The following is a 20604-nucleotide window of genomic DNA, read 5'->3' as shown; positions in this document are numbered from 1 at the left end:
TGGATCATTGGGTCAGCCCTTGCTTGTTGAATATGTATTAGCACATTCGAGCCAGATCATGGCTTAGTCCATGCTTGTTGAACATGTATTAGCACATTAGAGCCTGGTCATTGATTCAGTCCATGCTTGTTTAACTTGTATTGGCACATTAAGGCAGGATCATTAGTACGAATATGTATTAGCACATTGGATTGAATATGTATTAGCACATTCGAGGCAGATCACTGGGTCGGTCCATGCTTGTTGATCATGTATTAGCACGTTCGAGGCAGATCACTGGGTCGGTCCATGCTTGTTGAACATGTATTAGCACATTACTGCCAGATCATTGGGTCGACCCATGCTTGTTGATCATGTATTAGCACGTTCGAGGCAGATCACTGGGTCGGTCCATGCTTGTTGAACATGTATTAGCACATTACTGCCAGATCATTGGGTCGACCCATGCTTGTTGATCATGTATTAGCACGTTCGAGGCAGATCACTGGGTCGGTCCATGCTTGTTGAACATGTATTAGCACATTACTGCCAGATCATTGGGTCGACCCATGCTTGTTGATCATGTATTAGCACATTCGAGGCAGATCACTGGGTCGGTCCATGCTTGTTGAACATGTATTAGCACATTACTGCCAGATCATTGGGTCGACCCATGCTTGTTGATCATGTATTAGCACATTCGAGGCAGATCACTGGGTCGGTCCATGCTTGTTGAACATGTATTAGCACATTACTGCCAGATCATTGGGTCGACCCATGCTTGTTGATCATGTATTAGCACGTTCGAGGCAGATCACTGGGTCGGTCCATGCTTGTTGAACATGTATTAGCACATTCGAGGCAGATCACTGGGTCGGTCCATGCTTGTTGAACATGTATTAGCACATTCGAGGCAGATCACTGGGTCGGTCCATGCTTGTTGAACATGTATTAGCACATTACTGCCAGATTATTGGGTCGACCCATGCTTGTTGAACATGTATTAGCACGTTCGAGGCAGATCACTGGGTCGGTCCATGCTTGTTGAACATGTATTAGCACATTACTGCCAGATTATTGGGTCGGCCCATGCTTGTTGAACATGTATTAGCACGTTCGAGGCAGATCACTGGGTCGGTCCATGCTTGTTGAACATGTATTAGCACATTACTGCCAGATTATTGGGTCGGCCCATGCTTGTTGAACATGTATTAGCACATTCGAGGCAGATCACTGGGTCGGTCCATGCTTGTTGAACATGTATTAGTACGAATGATTTGTTATGGGTCCCGCACTCCTGGGTAGTTATTTAGAAGATTGTTAGTTGAGTGTAGTACTTTCGTTGGTGCAATGGATGGTAATCTTGCTGGGCTTCCAAGATCAAGATATATCACCATTAAACTATGTATCCTGTGAACACAAGATGCATTCCATCCATGCACTCCTTTTCAAACTTTCATAGATTTTCATACAAATTTTACTTTCTTGTAGAATGATTCATTTATTTCTCATTTTGTTCAAGGTATATCATTATGTTCATGACTATTCAACATATTCCATGTCTCGGAAACATTTTTCACATAATTGTAGTTGCCCAATGCATTTCAAGCGTAACGCCCTTCCTCAGGGAACTTTATAAACTCTTAATGCATGGAATTGTTCGTTCCGGGTGTTTAGCGGGGTACTGGAAACGTGGAGTCTCCCTCGCTAATCTTGGTCGGCCCATGCTTGTTGAACATGTATTAGCACATTCAAGGCAGATCACTGGGTCGGTCCATGCTTGTTGAACATGTATTAGCACATTACTGCCAGATCATTGGGTCGGCCCATGCTTGTTGATCATGTATTAGCACGTTCAAGGCAGGGCATTGGGTCGGCCCATGTTTGTTGAACATGTGTTAGCACATTCGATACAGATCATTGGGTCTGCCCATGCATGTTGAACATGTATTAGCACATTCAAGGCAGATCACTGGGTCGGTCCATGCTTGTTGAATATGTATTAGCACATTAGAACCGAGTTATTGGTTCAGCCTATGCTTGTTGAACATGTTTAGCACATTTGAGGCAGATCATTAGGTCGGCCCATGCTTGTTGAACATGTATTAGCACATTTAGGCCAGATCAATGGATCGGCCCCTGCTTGTTGAACATGTATTAGCATATTCGAGGCAGAACGTTGGATTGGCCCATGCTTGTTGAACATTTATTAGCACATTACGGCTGTATCATTGAGTTTGCCCATGCTTGTTGAACATGTATTCGCACATTACGGCCGGATCACTGGTTTGGCCCATGTAATGATGTCTTGTAAAGCGCATGATTGTTGAACATGTATTAGCACATTACGGCTGGATCATTGCGTCGGCCCATGCTTGTTGAACATATATTAGTATATTCGAGGTAGATCATTTGGTTGACACATGCTTGTCGAACATGTACTAGCACATTACCGCCACATCATTGGGTCTGGCCATGCTTGTCGAGCATGTATTAGCACATTCGAGGCAGATCAATGGGTTGGCCCATGCTTGTTGAACATATATTAGCACATTCGAGGCAGATCATTCCGTTGGCCCATGCTTGTTGAACATGTATAGGCTTTCCGGTTTTCAGTTTCTATTTTTGGTACATTCTGGTGGTTTTTTTTCAGTGTTTTCAAGTGATTTCAATACCTTAAAAAACAGTTGTTATCAGTGGTTACACATTTTTGCGCCACTAAAAACAGAAAGTGTTTTTTCGGTGTTAATGGAACATTTTGCTTTTATTATTGCTTGCTTTCTGCACTGATAGAACATGGTCTCATACATTGTAAAATAAATGTTCCTGAATTGCTCTTCGACATTGCTTTGCTTGCCAAGTGGCAAGCACTCTAACAGGGAACATGTTGCAGTGCCAAAGTCACTAAAGGTGTCGTCCAGCCTACTCTCAAGGAGATGTTTCGCATCTACACCAATTATGCTGAACACTTGACAAACAAGGGTTTTTTCAGACTCTAGTTTTTTATTTTGTCCACTACAGTAGTTGTTTTCCTGTAAAAATCGAATAATGCAGTAGAGTGTACTTTTTTCACATCACTATCAATATGCAACCAAAGATCCTCACATTTCTTGCCTTTGGCATCATCACTCAGCAAAAATTCTGTAAAAGGTTACCAAATGGATAATATAGCATTCATAGCCCTTTGGACAGAGAACCATCAGCTAAGGGACACAGTTGGGATGACTTTTTCTTTGATGCCACACAAAGCACAAAAGTATAAATATTTGCGTTTTAGTTCCTGTGCATAGGAAAACAGTGCACCAGAATGGACTAAAAAGTCAATAGCATCCCTCATTAACGCTGAAGATTGTAAAGATGCTTTCAGCTTACCATCTAACAAGTGGCAAGGATCTCCTACAGGGAATCACTTCAGCTCGGGTATCAATTTTGACAGGCCATCACATAACATTTTCCTATTCGTAGCTGAATCACTGCAAATACATACAATATCCCTCCAATCTTTGTTGAACTTGGAAAGAATCTTTTTTGCAAAGCATTCCAAGTGACACTGCGTTTCATGTTTTCCAAAAGTCTGGTGTCATGTTTTCACTACTATCCCAGATGCTTGAAGATATATATATATATATATATATATATATATATATATATATATATATATATATATATATATATATATATAATTATATATATATATATATATATATAATTTATATATATATATATATATATATAATTTATATATATATATATATATATATATATATATTCACTATGCCTTGCATTGAATGTTTAAAGCCCGAGGTGTTGGCAATTCACCTACTATCAATACTGACCCACTAGAAACTGTGGGCTGATTTATTAAGGGTGTTTACCCATTCTCTGTGGGTAAATGTGATGACACATATTAGGAAAGATAGTTATGAAACCAGCCATTTTATCTATCAGTGAAAGAATCAAAAGCAGCCAAAATATCAAATATGATTTTGAGATTTTCTGACTCTCTACAGTTTATAAAATAATCAAACGAGATCTAAAACCTGCTTCTAAACCCTGCATCCTTAGACCAAAGACCACAAAACTGCAAAAAAGCAGAGGGAAGAAGAAACAGTATTTTAGTGGCATCTCTAAACCACAAGACTCAAGCAGAATAATGTTAGCCTAGTCTTTCTTACTGCTAAGCTTGTATAACAAAGATACATTGTTGGGGCCCCTTCGGGCAGAAAAAAAAGACATTCAATCTTTTTCTTTTCTTTGAATGGCATTTTGTTTGTGGTTGTGCAGGTGTTTTTTCAGTGTTTATATGTTTTTACTGGTGAGGGCTATTTCTCTTTCAGTGGGGTTTTATCAGATATTATAGGTTTAAACCTAAAACCCCAGAGCCTAAACATGTATTAGCACATTCGAGGCAGATTATTGGGTTGGCCCGTGTTTGTTGAACATGTATTCGCACATTACGGCCGGATCATTGGGTTGGCCAATGCTTGTTGAACATTTATTATTAGCTCATTACGGCCCGATCTTTGGGTCGGCCCATGCTTGCACAAGTATTTGTGTCCCCAAATCATTGTTCACAGGAGCAGTAAGTGTGGTGTTGTGATTTGGACTGGGTTGAATGTGTGACATTGATTCACATTCAGTCCATCACCTGGTTTGTTTGCAATTGCCGCCATAAGTGCGCTGGGGATGCTCAGACGTGGGTCCCAGGCACTCCACGCCACTGGAGTCAAGCTAGCCGGGCTGATGAGAGGTGTTACCTCGAAACCGGTCCGGTCCTCGGATGCTTGATTCCATTCTGGGAAGGACATGGCTTTTGTAGTTCGGACTGGACTGTTCCCATGGGGCACAGGGTCAGAGCTGATTTGCATATCGCCATTGTCTAACCCAGGGTGGTGTGGAGTGCAAAAAAACGATGAATTTGGGCCCAGATCTTTGGACTGGGTTGAATGTGTGACATTGATCCACATTCGGTCCATCACCTGTTTTGTTTGTGATTTGGTGCCAGGCCCTGTCTCTGCTTTCATTGCATTGCCAAACTCCTGTATGGTATGATTCATTACTAAAACTGAAAGAAAGGCAAAATAAAAGCAAGGTATTGTAACTTGAACAGTCTGTGTTAGACCCCCTTTTCGATACTGTCAGGGCTCTGGTTCATCCCAGCTCGGACCCTTTTCATCGGTGTGCAAAGACCGACCACCTGAAGAAAGTAATGACAGGCAAAATAGGAAACAAAATCAGAAATGTAGAAGAGCAGCATGAAGGGAGGAGAGACACTGAAAGAAGAAACCTACTACATCGTTTCAAAGAAGAAGGAAGAAAATTCCCGAAGGAGCCCTTCTCACTGTGCGCCGCAAGCTGGCACGCCATGCCAGGCGATGGGTCTAGCCTCTGGGAGTAGCATGGAAATAGCATCCTTAGGGCTGATTCACATACAATATGCAACAAGGTCCCTTCTGTGCTTGGAAGGTAGAGTTTGGTGGCAGTTCCTTCAGTCTAGTGAGGCCAAGACAGGATTCAAGCAGTGACATTGGTTGTTAGGTGTAGCTCACTGTTGCTTTAGCTCTCGTTTGTGTAGACCTATTGATAGTTTCAGTAAAATTACTCTCAACTGGGACGTTGCAGGTGCTTTCCATATGCGTTTGTCTTTCACTGGTGTCGTGCATGACTGTGGTTTGTCTTTCGGAGGAAGCAGCGCTTCGAAAGAGTGCATGTAGCGCTCTGGCTGCCAGGGCCCATTGGTGTTATGTTTCAACCGTGCTTCGGCTGAGAATCTTGAAAGAAAGTAGTTGTGAGTTTACCTAACAATGGACAGTGCCAGGAGATGAGGTGCAGAGGGCAGGCTCTGTCAGTGCCAAGGGTGCTCTTACGTAGAGCGCAGGCTATGTTAGTGCCAAGGTTGCTGCTGTGTAGAGGGTAGGCTCTGTTAGTGCAAAGGGTGCTCTGGTGTAGAGGGCAGGCTCTGTCAGTGCCAAGGGTGCTCTGGTGTAGAGGTCAGGCTATGTCGGTGCCAAGGGTGGTCTGGTGTAGAGGTCAGGCTATGTCGGTGCCAAGGGTGCTCTGGTGTAGAGGGCAGGCTCTCTCAGTGCCAAGGGTGCTCTGGTGTAGAGGGCAGGCTCTCTCAGTGCCAAGGGTGCTCTGGTGTAGAGGGCAGGCTCTGTCAGTGCCATGGGTGCTCCTACGTAGAGGGCAGGCTCTGCCAGTGCCAAGGGTGCTCCTACGTAGAGGGCAGGCTCTGTCAGTGCCAAGGGTGCTCTGGTGTAGAGGTCAGGCTATGTCGGTGCCAAGGGTGCTCTGGTGTAGAGGTCAGGCTATGTCGGTGCCAAGGGTGCTCTGGTGTAGAGGGCAGGCTCTCTCAGTGCCAAGGGTGCTCTGGTGTACAGGGCAGGCTCTCTCAGTGCCAAGGGTGCTCTGGTGTAGAGGGCAGGCTCTGTCAGTGCCATGGGTGCTCCTACGTAGAGGGCAGGCTCTGCCAGTGCCAAGAGTGCTCCTACGTAGAGGGCAGGCTCTGCCAGTGCCATGGGTGCTCCTACGTAGAGGGCAGGCTCTGCCAGTGCCAAGGGTGCTCCTACGTAGAGGGCAGGCTCTGTCAGTGCCAAGGGTGTTCTTATGTAGAGGGCAGGCTCTGTCAGTGCCAAGGGTGCCCTAGTGTAGAGGGCAGGCTCTGCCAGTGCCAAGGGTGCCCTGGTGGAGAGGGCAGGCTCTGTCAGTGCCGAGGGTGCTCTGGTGTTGAGGGCAGGCTCTGCCAGTGCCAAGGGTGCTCTGGTGTAGAGGGCAAGCTCTGCCACTGCCAAGGGTGCTCTGGTATAGAGGGCAGGCTCTGTCAGTGCCAAGGGTGCTCCTATGTAGAGGGCAGGCTCTGTTAGTGCCAATGGTGCTCCTATCTAGAGGGCTGGCTCTGTCAGTGCCAAGGGTGCCCTGGTGTAGAGGGCAGGCTCTGTCAGTGCCAAGGCTGCTCTGGTGTAGAGGGCAGGCTCTGTCAGTGCCATGGGTGCTCCTATCTAGAGGGCAGGCTCTGTCAGTGCCAAGGCTGCTCTGGTGTAGAGGGCAGGCTTTGTCCGTGCCAAGGGTGCTCTGGTGTAGAGGGCTGGCTCTGTCAGTGCCAAGGGTGCCCTGGTGTAGAGGGCAGGCTCTGTCAGTGCCAAGGGTGCTCTTATATAGAGGGCAGGCTCTGTCAGTGCCAAGGCTGCTCTGGTGTAGAGGGCAGGCTTTGTCCGTGCCAAGGGTGCTCTGATGTAGAGGGCAGGCTCTGTTAGTACCAAGGGTGCTCCGATGCAGATGGCAGGCTCTGTGTGTGGCAAGTGTGCTCTTATGTAGAGGGCAGGCTCGGTCAGTGCCAAGGGTGCTCTTATGTAGAGGGCAGGCTCTCTCAGTGCCAAGGGTGGTGTAGAGGGCAGGCTCTGTCAGTGCCAAGGGTGCTCTTATGTTGAGGGCAGGCTCTGTTAGTGCCAAGGGTGCTCTGATGTAGAGGGCAGGCTCTGTTAGTGCCAAGGGTGCTCCGATGCAGATGGCAGGCTCTGTGTGTGGCAAGTGTGCTCTTATGTAGAGTGCATGCTCTGTCAGAGCCAAGGGTGCCCTGGTGTAGAGGGCAGGCTCTGTAAGTGCCAAGGGTGCTCTGGTGGAGAGGGCAGGCTCTGTTAGTGCCAAGGGTGTTCTGGTTTGGAGGGCAGGCTCTGTCCGTGCTAAGGGTGCTCTGGTTTGGAGGGCAGGCTCTGTTAGTGCCAATGGTACCCTGATGTAGAGGGCAGGCCCTGTCAGTGCCCAGGGTGCTTCTATCATGTAGAGGTCAGGCTCGGTCAGTGCCAAGGGTGCTCTGGTGTAGAGGGCAGGCCCTGTCAGTGCCCAGGGTGCTTCTATCATGTAGAGGTCAGGCTCGGTCAGTGCCAAGGGTGCTCTGGTGTAGAGGGCAGTCTGTCGGTGCCAAGGGTGCTCTGGTGTAAAGGGCAGGCTCTGTCACTGCCAAGGGTGCTCTGGTATAGAGGGCAGGCTCTGTTAGTGCCGAGGGTGCTCTGGTGTAGAGGGCAGGCTCTGTTAGTGCCAAGTGTGCTCTGGTGTAGAGGGCAGGCTCTGTTAGTGCCAATGGTGCTCCTATCTAGAGGGCTGGCTCTGTCAGTGCCAAGGGTGCTCTGGTGTAGAGGGCAGGCTCTGTCACTGCCAAGGGTGCTCTGGTGTAGAGGGCCGGCTCTGTCACTGCCAAGGGTGCTCTGGTATAGAGGGCAGGCTCTGTTAGTGCCAAGTGTGCTCTGGTGTAGAGGGCAGGCTCTGTTAGTGCCAATGGTGCTCCTATCTAGAGGGCTGGCTCTGTCAGTGCCAAGGGTGCTCTGGTGTAGAGGGCAGGCTCTGTCACTGCCAAGGGTGCTCTGGTGTAGAGGGCAGGCTCTGTCACTGCCAAGGGTGCTCTGGTATAGAGGGCAGGCTCTGTCAGTGCCAAGGGTGCTCTGGTGTAGAGGGGCAGGCTTTGCCCGTGCCAAGGGTGCTCTGGTGTAGAGGGAAGGCTCTGTCAGTGCCAAGGGTGCTCTGGTGCAGAGGGCAGGCTCTGTCAGTGCCAAGGGTGCTCTGGTGTAGAGGGAAGGCTCTGTCAGTGCCAAGGGTGCTCTGGTGCAGAGGGCAGGCTCTGTCAGTGCCAAGGCTGCTCTGGTGTAGAGGGCAGGCTCTGTCAGTGCCAAGGATGCGCTGGTGGAGAGGGCAGGCTCTGATCCATTTATTGCTGCCTCCGTTAGTTCAGGGAGGAAACGCTTGGAAATCTTACATCTGAGAGGAGGTCAGGCTGAGATGTGACCTCTGTGGCCACGTCTGTCCTTCCGGAACTCTAGATTGCACGAGTGACCTCAAGCGCTCCCTCCGAGGTGATCTAAACAGATGTTCATGACTCTCAAACACCATCTCCTTGAAAGTCTGCACTGTACGCACCAAGAAGGTCATTTACCACCTGCCTGGTTTTCGTGCAATGATACTAGTGCAAATGTGTGTCCAACGCTGCACAGCACACATTCGGACACTGAGGGATTCACAGGGCTTTTGGTCAAGTGAGCAACTGGGTGCACAGCCTAAGTGAGCGCACTATGTACAGAAGGGGGCTATAATTATTAGGTGCAGATGGGTGAGTGGAAAAGCCTTCTGAACCACTCGGTTTAAAGTAGACTAAGCTACCCAATTGGAGATTACGGGTTTACCCAATGCACTCAGACAACAGTAAAACATATAATATGTGAACCAGTATACAGAAAGTACAAAAAAGCAAAACAACAGAAGTAACTCGGAAGCTCCAGAGGGAGAGTAGTCAGTTGGAGTATGCCGATACTGGTGCAGATACTGGTGCGCAGTCGTGTCTCAGGCTGCACAGCGCACATTCTGGCACTAGTTCCCTTACTGCCTTTCTTCGTACACGGATCCTGGTGCAGGCTGCTGGCTCACATGGCACAGCACACACTAATGCTTGTTTTTCCTAGGGCTGTTTTTAATGCACGGGTCCTGCTGCACTCTTCGTGTCTACCGCTGCACAGCACACTCTAATGCTGGTTTTCAGGCATGAATCCTGGTGCACGCTAATATTTGACGCTGGACAGGTCACTCTGATGCTGTTCCTCACAAAGCTGTTTTTCATGAACAGATGCTGGTGCATTCTTGTGTGTCACGCTGTTCTGCACACATTCTGATGCTGGTTTTCGTACACGGATCCTAGTGCATGCTTGTGTCTTGCGCTGCACAGCACATATTCTGATGGTGGTTTTCATACACCGATCCTATTGTATGCTTGTGTCTCATTCTGATGCTGGTTTTCGTACACGGATCCTAGTGCATGCTTCTGTCTCACGCGGCTCAGTACACATTCTGATGCTGGTTTTCGTACACGGATCCTAGTGCATGCTTGTGTCTCATGTGGCTCAGCACACATTCTGATGCTGGTTTTCGTACAAGGATCCTAGTGCATGCTTGTGTCTCATCCTGCTCAGCACACATTCTGATGCTGGTTTTCGTACACGGATCCTAGTGCATGCTTGTGTCTCATGCTGCTCAGCACACATTCTGATGCTGGTTTTCGTACAGGGATCCTAGTGCATGCTTGTGTCTCATGCGGCTCAGCACACATTCTGATGCTGGTTTTCGTACACGGATCCTAGTGCATGCTTGTGTCTCATGCGGCTCAGCACACATTCTGATGCTGGTTTTCGTACACGGATCCTAGTGCATGCTTGTGTCTTGCGCTGCACAGCACATATTCTGATGGTGGTTTTCATACACCGATCCTATTGTATGCTTGTGTCTCATTCTGATGCTGGTTTTCGTACACGGATCCTAGTGCATGCTCGTGTCTCATGCGGCTCAGCACACATTCTGATGGTGGATTCCTACACGGATCCTAGTGCTTGCTTCTGTCTCACGCGGCTCAGCACACATTCTGATGCTGGTTTTCATACACGGATCCTAGTGCATGCTTCTGTCTCACGCTGCTCACTACACATTCTGATGCTGGTTTTCGTACACGGATCCTAGTGCATGCTTGTGTCTCATGTGGCTCAGCACACATTCTGATGCTGGTTTTCGTACAAGGATCCTAGTGCATGCTCGTGTCTCATGCGGCTCAGCACACATTCTGATGCTGGTTTTCGTACAAGGATCCTAGTGCATGCTTGTGTCTCATCCTGCTCAGCACACATTCGTATGCTGGTTTTCATACACGGATCCTAGTGCATGCTTGTGTCTCATGCTGCTCAGCACACATTCTGATGCTGGTTTTCATACACGGATCCTATTGTATGCTTGTGTCTCATTCTATTGGTGGTTTTCATACACGGATCGTTAAAAAAGGTGGGTGCAGACCCTACTGTGCCTAGTAATTACAGACCAATATCTTTACTACCAGCTATGGCAAAAATTGGGGAGAAACTTGCTTTCGCCCAGCTTAATGCCTTTGTAGAAACCTCGGAGGTCCTTCACCCTGCCCAGTCTGGCTTCCGTGCAGCTTATAGCACTGAGTCGGCGCTGGTGGAAATTACTTAAGCCATTAGGGAGTGTTTGGACAGTGGCGGCAGAGCGGCTCTGATTTTATTAGACCTCTCTGCCGCGTTCGATACTGTCCCTCATTCACTCCTTCTAACCCGCCTAGCGGAGATTGGAGTGGTGGGCTCAGCACTGAAATGGGTAGAATCTTTTTTATCAGATAGATCTCAGCAGGTTTGGATCCCGCCTTTTTCATCCTCGGTTAGGCCCCTCACTACCAGGGTTCCCCAAGGATCCACATTGAGTCCCCTGCTTTTTAATGTTTATCTTACCCCCCTCATTGTGCTGGCCGAACAAATGGGAGCAAAAATCATAGCGTATGCAGATGATACGCAGCTTTTATTTACCTGGAAGGATGCAGAAACTAACACAGAGGTTGTCCGTTCGTGCCTTTCCGCTGTGTTTAACTGGTTGGCAGCTGCTCAGCTGAAGTGCAACGAAGACAAGACAGAAATCTTGCTGTATGGCCAATTCCCATCCAACTTTAGAGAACTCTTGTGGCCGTCGGATTTTCCCCAGCCAGGCTCAGTTACTATCGCTGCCAAGAATTTGGGAGTCTGGTTTGGAGAGGATCTGAGATTCGAGGCACACATAAAAAAACTTACTGCTGTGTGCTTCGGCTCCCTAAAAGCCATAAGAAAGTTCTTCCCGTATCTGCCATCATCTTCTAGAGAGTCGGTTGCTAGAGCTTTAATTTTATCTAGGCTCGACTATGCCAACTCTCTTTTTAGCGGCACTCCAGCTTTCTTAGTGGCCCGACTGCAGATTATTCAAAATGCGACTGCGCGGCTGCTATATAACATTCCAAGCAGAGAAAGCGTGCGAGCACACTTAAAAGAACTTCATTGGCTGCCAATTGCTCAAAGGATAACTTTTAAAATCCTCACCTTAGCATTTAAGGCAGTCCATGATATGGGACCATCTTATCTAAGGAAAAGATTCAGTCGATATGTCCCCACTCGGCCGCTACGTTCAGCTGGCTGTAATCTCTTGAGTGTGCCCCGCTTTCAGCGAGTACGACTAGGAGGCTACTCGCTTGCTGTAGTCGCAGCTAAGACGTGGAACGCCCTTCCCCTCTCCCTGAGATCAACTGAGAATTTTGTTTCTTTTAAGAAAGCACTAAAAACCCATCTTTTTAGAACAGCCTATTAGTGTTCTTTTTCCTTTAGCTGGCCACTTGCTTGTTTTTTCCTTTATCGCGCCAGGACACTCTGGTAGTAACGGAGCGCGTTATAAAACAGCAAATAATAATAATAATAATCCTAGTGCATGCTCGTGTCTCATGCGGCTCAGTACACATTCTGATGGTGGTTTCCTACACGGATCCTAGTGCATGCTTCTGTCTCACGCGGCTCAGTACACATTCTGATGCTGGTTTTCGTACACGGATCCTAGTGCATGCTTGTGTCTCATGCGGCTCAGCACACATTCTGATGCTGGTTTTCGTACAAGGATCCTAGTGCATGCTTGTGTCTTGCGCTGCACAGCACATATTCTGATGCTGGTTTTCATAGGGCTAATTTTAATGCACGGTTCCTGCTGCACCCTTGTGCCTCACGCTCCACAGCACACTCTAATGCTGTTTTACCACACAGTTGGCTTTTGCACACGGATCCTGGTGCGCGCTGGTGCCTCATGCTCCACAGCACACTCTAATGCTGGTTTACCGCACGTTTCCTGGTGCATGCTCGTGCCTCACGCTACATAGCTCACTCTAATGCTGGTTTACCGCACGATTCCTGGTGCACGCTCCACAGCACACTCTAATGCTGGTTTACCGCACGGTTCCTGGTGCACGCTCGTGCCTCACGCTCCACAGCACACTCTAATGCTGGTTTACCGCACGTTTCCTGGTGCATGCTCGTGCCTCACGCTACATAGCTCACTCTAATGCTGGTTTACCGCACGATTCCTGGTGCACGCTCCACAGCACACTCTAATGCTGGTTTACCGCACGGTTCCTGGTGCACGCTCGTGCCTCACGCTCCACAGCACACTCTAATGCTGGTTTACCACACGGTTGGCTTTTGCGCACTGATCCTGGTGCACGCTCGTGCCTCACGCTCATCAGCACACTCTAATGCTGGTTTACCACACGGTTGGCTTTTGCGCACGGATCCTGGTGCGCGATCGTTCCTCACGCTCCACAGCACACTCTAATGCTGGTTTATCGCACGGTTCCTAGTGCACGCTCGTGCCTCACGCTCCACAACGTAATCTAATGCTGGTTTGCTGCACGGTTCCTGGTGCATCCTCATTCCTCACGCTCCACAGCACACTCTAATACAGGTTTACCACACAGTTGGCCTTTGCTCACGGTTCCTGGTGCATGCTCGTTCCTCATGCTCCACAGCGCACTCTAATGCTGGTTTGCCGCACTGTTCCTGGTGCACGCTCGTGCCTCACGCTCCACAGCGCACTCTAATGCTAGTTTGCCGCACGGTTCCTGGTGCATCCTCATGCCTCACAGCACACGCTAATGCTGGTTTACCACACGGTTGGCTTTTGCGCACTGATCCTGGTGCACGCTCGTGCCTCACTCTCGTTCCTCGCGCTCCACAGCACACTCTAATGCTGGTTTATCGCATGGTTCCTGGTGCACGCTCGTTCCTCACACTCCACAGCACACTCTAATGCTGGTTTACCACACGGTTGGCTTTTGCTCACGGTTCCTGGTGCTCGCTCGTGCCTCACGCTCCACAGCACACTCTAATGCTGGTTTATCGCATGGTTCCTGGTGCACGCTCGTTCCTCACACTCCACAGCACACTCTAATGCTGGTTTACCACACGGTTGGCTTTTGCTCACGGTTCCTGGTGCTCGCTCGTGCCTCACGCTCCACAGCACACTCTAATGCTGGTTTATCGCATGGTTCCTGGTGCACGCTCGTGCCTCACGCTCCACAGCACACTCTAATGCTGGTTTATCGCACGGTTCCTAGTGCACGCTCGTGCCTCACGCTCCACAACGTAATCTAATGCTGGTTTGCTGCACGGTTCCTGGTGCATCCTCGTTCCTCACGCTCCACAGCACACTCTAATACAGGTTTACCACACAGTTGGCCTTTGCTCACGGTTCCTGGTGCATGCTCGTTCCTCATGCTCCACAGCGCACTCTAATGCTGGTTTATCGCATGGTTCCTGGTGCACGCTCGTTCCTCACACTCCACAGCACACTCTAATGCTGGTTTACCACACGGTTGGCTTTTGCTCACGGTTCCTGGTGCACGCTCGTGCCTCACGCTTCACAGCACACTCTAATGCTGGTTTATCGCATGGTTCCTGCTGCACGCTCGTGCCTCACGCTCCACAGCACACTCTAATGCTGGTTTATCGCATGGTTCCTGCTGCACGCTTGTGCCTCACGCTCCACAGCACACTCTTATGCTGGTTTACCACACGTTTGCCTTTCGCGCACGAATCCTGGTGTACTTTGGTGACTCGCCTCTCTTCACCCCAGCTTCTTTCCTTCTGTTGCCATGGCATCTCCCAACCAGGGTGCCACAGGCAGAACAAGCCTGGCTCTATTCCGGGAAGTCACACCCCCTTCTTGGATGTCGGCCACCCGTGCTTGGAAAGCACCCGGGACGGGTGTGGGCGTCCAAGGTGCAGAGAACTCACCCGAGGCCGCTGAGATCCCTGCATGTTCCGCACACAGTGTCAGCACCCGGCTGCTCACCCTGCTGTGGGAAGTGCATGCCCGGTCCGTCCGGGTCTCAGAGCCGATCGTGCTATCGGGCCCTATCATAACGTCCTTAACCCCACTGCCACAAACAGTGAATGGAGAACACGGTAAGGCAGTCCGTGCGATTCGTTTAGTTTCTAATTATATTTAACATGTTTAACACTTTTAGGTGCTGCGAGGTTCTATACGCTATTTCCAGGGTGTTGTCTTTCTGTATTTTTTAGTGTGTCAAATTACTCTTGTAATGTGCATACTTTGAACTCGTCGCCTTCAGGTGCTTCTGAGGGGCCACAATGGCCTGTCAACGGGTCATGGCCATCCAATCCTTGGCCTCTCTGAAGAGCGCACAGAGCAGTGGTCGCCTATTCCACTTGCAATTGGGATTCTGTGCAAATATCTGTCAAGAAGGTACAAAGGTGTTATAACCTTGACAAGGCGAAAGTAAAAAGAAAAGGCCTGCAGTACTTGCAGGGGAGTAGGTGCCTGTGTGTCGGGGATGGGCTTAAAGGAGGTGCGGTGAAGTGCATGCAGGAGAGAGTGAGGAAAGAGAGGAGGTGTAAGAAGTGGATGGGAGAGATGGAGGCTGATCTCACCGAGTGAATATGACAGGCCTCTGGAGAACTCAGTCGTGTTTAATTCAGTCTCACAAATTCAGAATTTACACTTTTTCAATATTACTCCAATAAAAGGATTGTTGTTGCTCATTTGTCTTAAACACCTAACCCCCACCGATTAAGCCAATAGTCCTGGCTGGGGTTGGGTGTATGCCAGTTGTGTTTTATATGCGGCTGTAATAACTAACCTTAGAGAGGCATAGCAATACTGGTCAGGTGGCAGCAATGGCAATCCAATAAATTAAGCCACGCCCTTAATGACATGGACCACGCCCCATTTTGAGACCCTCCTCGTTTTTCACCCTACTTAAAACCCTGATGCGGGACATTTCAGATGCCACCTGCCCGGACTGGAAATCCATCTTAGCGCCTTCTTGCCTTCCTCATCTGCACCCGGTAGCGCTGACACTCCAATAAAACCCACTGAATTAAGCTCCCCTTTGGCGTTTGGTAAGGGAGGCCGAGTAGACTCTCGATGAGGCTAGCATCACCTAGACACCCAGGATCACACAGTGCTGCCGAGAGAGAAACCCAGTATTACACAGTGCTGACGAGAGAGAAACCTGGGATCACACAGCACTGCAGAGAGAGAAACCCAGGATCACACAGCGCTGTCAAGTGAGAAACCTGGGATCACACAGCGCTGCAGAGTGAGACACCTTGGGATCACACAGTGCTGTCGAGTGAGAAACCTGGAATCGCACAGGGCTGCAGAGAGAGACACCTGGGATCACACAGTGCTGTCGAGTGAGAAACCTGGAGTCGCACAGCGCTGCAGAGTGAGACACCTGGGATCACACAGTGCTGTCGAGTGAGAAACCTGGAGTCGCACAGCGCTGCAGAGTGAGACACCTGGGATCACACAGTGCTGTCGAGTGAGAAACCTGGGATCGCACAGCGCTGCAGAGTGAGACACCTGGGATCACACAGTGCTGTCGAGTGAGAAACCTGGAGTCGCACAGTGCTGTCAAGTGAGAAACCTGGGATCACACAGTGCTGCCGAGTGAGAAACCTGGGATCACACAGCGCTGCAGAGTGAGACACCTGGGATCACACAGTGCTGCCGAGTGAGAAACCTGGGATCACACAGCGCTGCAGAGTGAGACACCTGGGATCACACAGTGCTGCCGAGAGAGAAACCCAGGTCCACACAGCGCTGTCAAGTAAGAAACCTGGGATCACACAGTGCTGCCGAGTGAGAAACCTGGGATCACACAGTGCTGCCGAGTGAGAAACCTGGGATCACACAGTGCTGCAGAGTGAGAAACCTGGAGTCAAACAGTGCTGCAGAGTGAGAAACCCAGGATCGCACAGCGCTGTCAAGTGAGAAACCTGGGATGACACAGCGCTGTTAAGTGAGAAACCTGGGATCACACAGCGCTGCAGAGTGAGACACCTGGGATCACACAGTGCTGCAGAGAGAGAAACCCAGGTCCACACAGCGCTGTCAAGTGAGATACCTGGTATCACACAGCGCTGCAGAGTGAGACACCTGGGATCACACAGTGCTGCAGAGAGAGAAACCCAGGTCCACACAGTGCTGCCGAGTGAGAAACCTGGGATCACACAGCGCTGCAGAGTGAGAAACCTGAAGTCAAACAGTGTTGCCGAGTGAGAAACCTGGGATTGCACAGTGCTGCAGAGTGAGAAACCTGGAGTCACAGTGCTGTCAAGTGAGAATCCTGGGATCACACAGTGCTGCCAAGAGACAAACCTGGGATCACACAGTGTTGCAGAGAGAGAAACCCAGGATCACACAGTGCTGCAGAGAGAGAAACCTGAGATAACACAGTGCTGCCGAGAGAAACCTGGGATCACACAGCGCTGCCAAGAGAGACACCTGGGATCACACTGTGCTGCCGAGAGAGAAACCTGGGATCACACAGTGCTGTCAAGAGACAAACCTGGGATCACACAGTGCTGCCAAGAGAGAAACCTGGGATCACACAGTGTTGCAGAGAGAGAAACCCAGGATCATACACTGCTACTGAGTGAGAATCCTGGGATCTCGCACTGCTGCCGAGTGAGAATCCTGGGATCACACAGCGCTGCAGAGTGAGACACTTGGGATCACACAGTGCTGCAAAGTGAGAAGCCTGGGATCACACAGTGCTGCAGAGTGAGAAACCTGAAATCACACAGTGCTGCAGAGTGAGAAACCTGGGATCACACAGTGCTGCCGAGAGAAACCTGGGATCACACAGCGCTGCCGAGAGAGAAACCTGGGATCACACAGCGCTGCCGAGAGAGAATACTGGGATCACACAGCGCTGCCAAGAGAGAAACCTGGGATCACACAGCGCTGCCGAGAGAGAATACTGGGATCACACAGCGCTGCCGAGAGAGACACCTGGGATCACACTGTGCTGCCAAGAGAAAAACATGGGATCACACAGTGCTGCCAAGAGAGAAACCTGGGATCACACAGTGCTGTCAAGAGACAAACCTGGGATCACACAGTGCTGCCAAGAGAGAAACCTGGGATCACACAGTGTTGCAGAGAGAGAAACCCAGGATCACACACTGCTACTGAGTGAGAATCCTGGGATCTCGCACTGCTGCCGAGTGAGAATCCTGGGATCACACAGCGCTGCAGAGTGAGACACTTGGGATCACACAGTGCTGCAAAGTGAGAAACCTGGGATCACACAGTGCTGCAGAGTGAGAAACCTGAAATCACACAGTGCTGCAGAGTGAGAAACCTGGGATCACACAGTGCTGTCAAGTGAGAAACCTGGGATCACACAGCACTGCCAAGAGAAAAACATGGGATCACACAGTGCTGCCAAGAGAGAAACCTGGGATCACACAGTGTTGCAGAGAGAGAAACCCAGGATCACACACTGCTACTGAGTGAGAATCCTGGGATCATACAGCGCCGCAGAGTGAGACACTTGGGATCACACAGTGCTGCCGAGAGAGAGACCTGGGATCACACAGTGCTGCAGAGAGAGAAACCTGGGATCACACAGAGCTGCCGAGAGAAACCTGGGATCACACAGCGCTGCTGAGAGAGAAACCCAGGATCACTCAGTGCTGCAGAGAGAGAAACATGGGATCACACAGCGCTGCCGAGAGAGAAACCCAGGATCACACAGCGCTGTCAAATGAGAATCCTGGGATCACACAGTGCTGCTGAGTGAGAAACCTGGAGTCACACAGTGGTGCCGACTGAGAAACCTGGGATCACACACTGCTGCAGAGTGAGAAACCTGGAATCACACAGTGCTGTCAAGTGAGAAACCTGGAGTCACACAGTGCTGCAGAGTGAGAAACCTGGGATCACACAGTGCTGTCAAGTGAGATTCCTGGGAATCACACAGTGCTGTCAAGTGGAAACCTGGAGTGTCACAGTGCTGCCGAGTGAGAAACCTGGAATCGCACAGTGCTGTCAAGTGAGAAACCTGGAGTCACACAGTGCTGCAGAGTGAGAAACCTAGGATCACACAGTGCTGTCAAATGAGAAACCTGGGATCACACAGTGCTGTCAAGTGAGAAACCTGGGATCACACAGCACTGCCGAGAGAGAAACCTGGGATCACACAGTGCTGGAAAGAGAGAAACCTGGGATCACACAGTGCTGCAGAGAGAGAAACCCAGGATCACACACTGCTACTGAGTGAGAATCCTGGGATCACACATTGCTGCCGAGTGAGAATCCTCGGTTCACACATTGCTGCCGAGTGAGAATCCTCAGATCACACAGCGCTGCCGAGAGCGAAACCCGGGATCACGCAGTGCTGCAGAGAGAGAAACCCAGGGTCACACAGTGCTGCCAAGAGAGAAACCCGGGATCACACAGTGCTGCCAAGAGAGAAACCCAGGATCACATAGTGCTGCCGAGTGAGAAACCTGGAATATCACAGTGCTGACGAGAGAGAAACCTGGGATCACACAGTGCTGTCGAGAGAGAAACCTGGGATCACACAGTGCTGCAGAGTGAGAAACCAGGAATCACACAGTGCTGCCGAGGTGAGAGTCCTGGGATCACACGGTGCTGCTGATTGAGAGTCCTGGGATCACACGGTGCTGCTTAGTGAGAGTCCTGGGATCACACGGTGCTGCTGAGTGAGAGTCCTGGGATCACACAGTGCTGCCAAGTGATAATCCTGGGATCACACAGTGCTGCAGAGTGAGAATCCTGGGATCACACAGTGCTGCAGAGAGAGAAACCTGGGATCACACAGTGCTGCAGAGAGAGAAACCTGAGATAACACAGTGCTGCCGAGAGAAACCTGGGATCACACAGTGCTGTCGAGAGAGAAACCTGGGATCACACAGTGCTGCAGAGTGAGAAACCTGGAATCACACAGTGCTGCCGAGTGAGAGTCCAGGGATCACACGGTGGTGCTGAGTGAGAGTCCTGGGATCACACGGTGCTGCTGAGTGAGAGTCCTGGGATCACACGGTGCTGCTGAGTGAGAGTCCTGGGATCACACGGTGCTGCTGAGTGAGAGTCCTGGGATCACACAGTGCTGCCAAGTGATAATCCTGGGATCACACAGTGCTGCCGAGAGAGAAACCTGGGATCACACAGTGCTGCAGAGAGAGAAACCTGAGATCACACCGCGCTGCAGAGAGAGAAACCTGGAATCACACACTGCTGCCAAGTGAGAATCCTGGAATCACACACTGCTGCCAAGTGAGAATCCTGGGATCACACACTGCTGCTGAGTGAAAAACAATGGATCACACTCCGCTGCAGAGCTGCTGAGTGAGAATCCTGGGATCAAACAGCGCTGCCGAGAGAGAAACCTAGGACCACACAGTGCTGCCAAGAGAGAAACCTGGGATCCCACTGCGCTGCCGAGAGGGAAACCTGGGATCACACAGCGTTGCAGAGAGAGAAACCTGGGATCACACAGCGCTGCCGAGTGAGCTACCCGGGATCACACTGTGCTGCCGAGAGAAAAACATGGGATCACACAGTGCTGCAGAGAGAGAAACCCAGGATCACACACTGCTGCAGAGAGAGAAACCCATGATCACACAGCGCTGTCATGTGAGAAACCTGGAATCACACAGCGCTGCCGAGAGAGAAACCCGGGATCACACACTGCTGCAGAGAGAGAAACCCAGGATCACACAGCGCTGTCATGTGAGAAACCTGGAATCACACAGTGCTGCCGAGAGAGAAACATGGGATCACACAGTGCTGCAGAGAGAGAGAAACCCAGGATCACACAGTGCTGCCAAGAGAGAAACCCGGGATCACACTGTGCTGCCAAGAGAGAAACCCAGGATCACACAGTGCTGTCAAGTGAGAAACCGGGAGTCACACAGTGCTGTCGAGTGAGAAACCTGAAATGACACAGTGCTGCCGAGTGAG

At 50.1% G+C, this 20604-nt stretch overlaps 1 protein-coding gene across 2 annotated transcripts in view; it reads left to right on the top strand.

Annotated features, from left to right (window-relative positions):
* Positions 1 to 20604, top strand: part of ARHGAP5 (Rho GTPase activating protein 5) — a 568297-nt gene that overhangs the window by 308622 nt on the left and 239071 nt on the right. The window lies entirely within an intron of this gene.

This window comes from Lissotriton vulgaris, chromosome 9 (assembly GCF_964263255.1).
Source record: "Lissotriton vulgaris chromosome 9, aLisVul1.2, whole genome shotgun sequence".
Taxonomy (NCBI): Eukaryota; Metazoa; Chordata; class Amphibia; order Caudata; family Salamandridae; genus Lissotriton; species Lissotriton vulgaris.
This window is presented reverse-complemented; position numbering and strand designations above follow the sequence as displayed.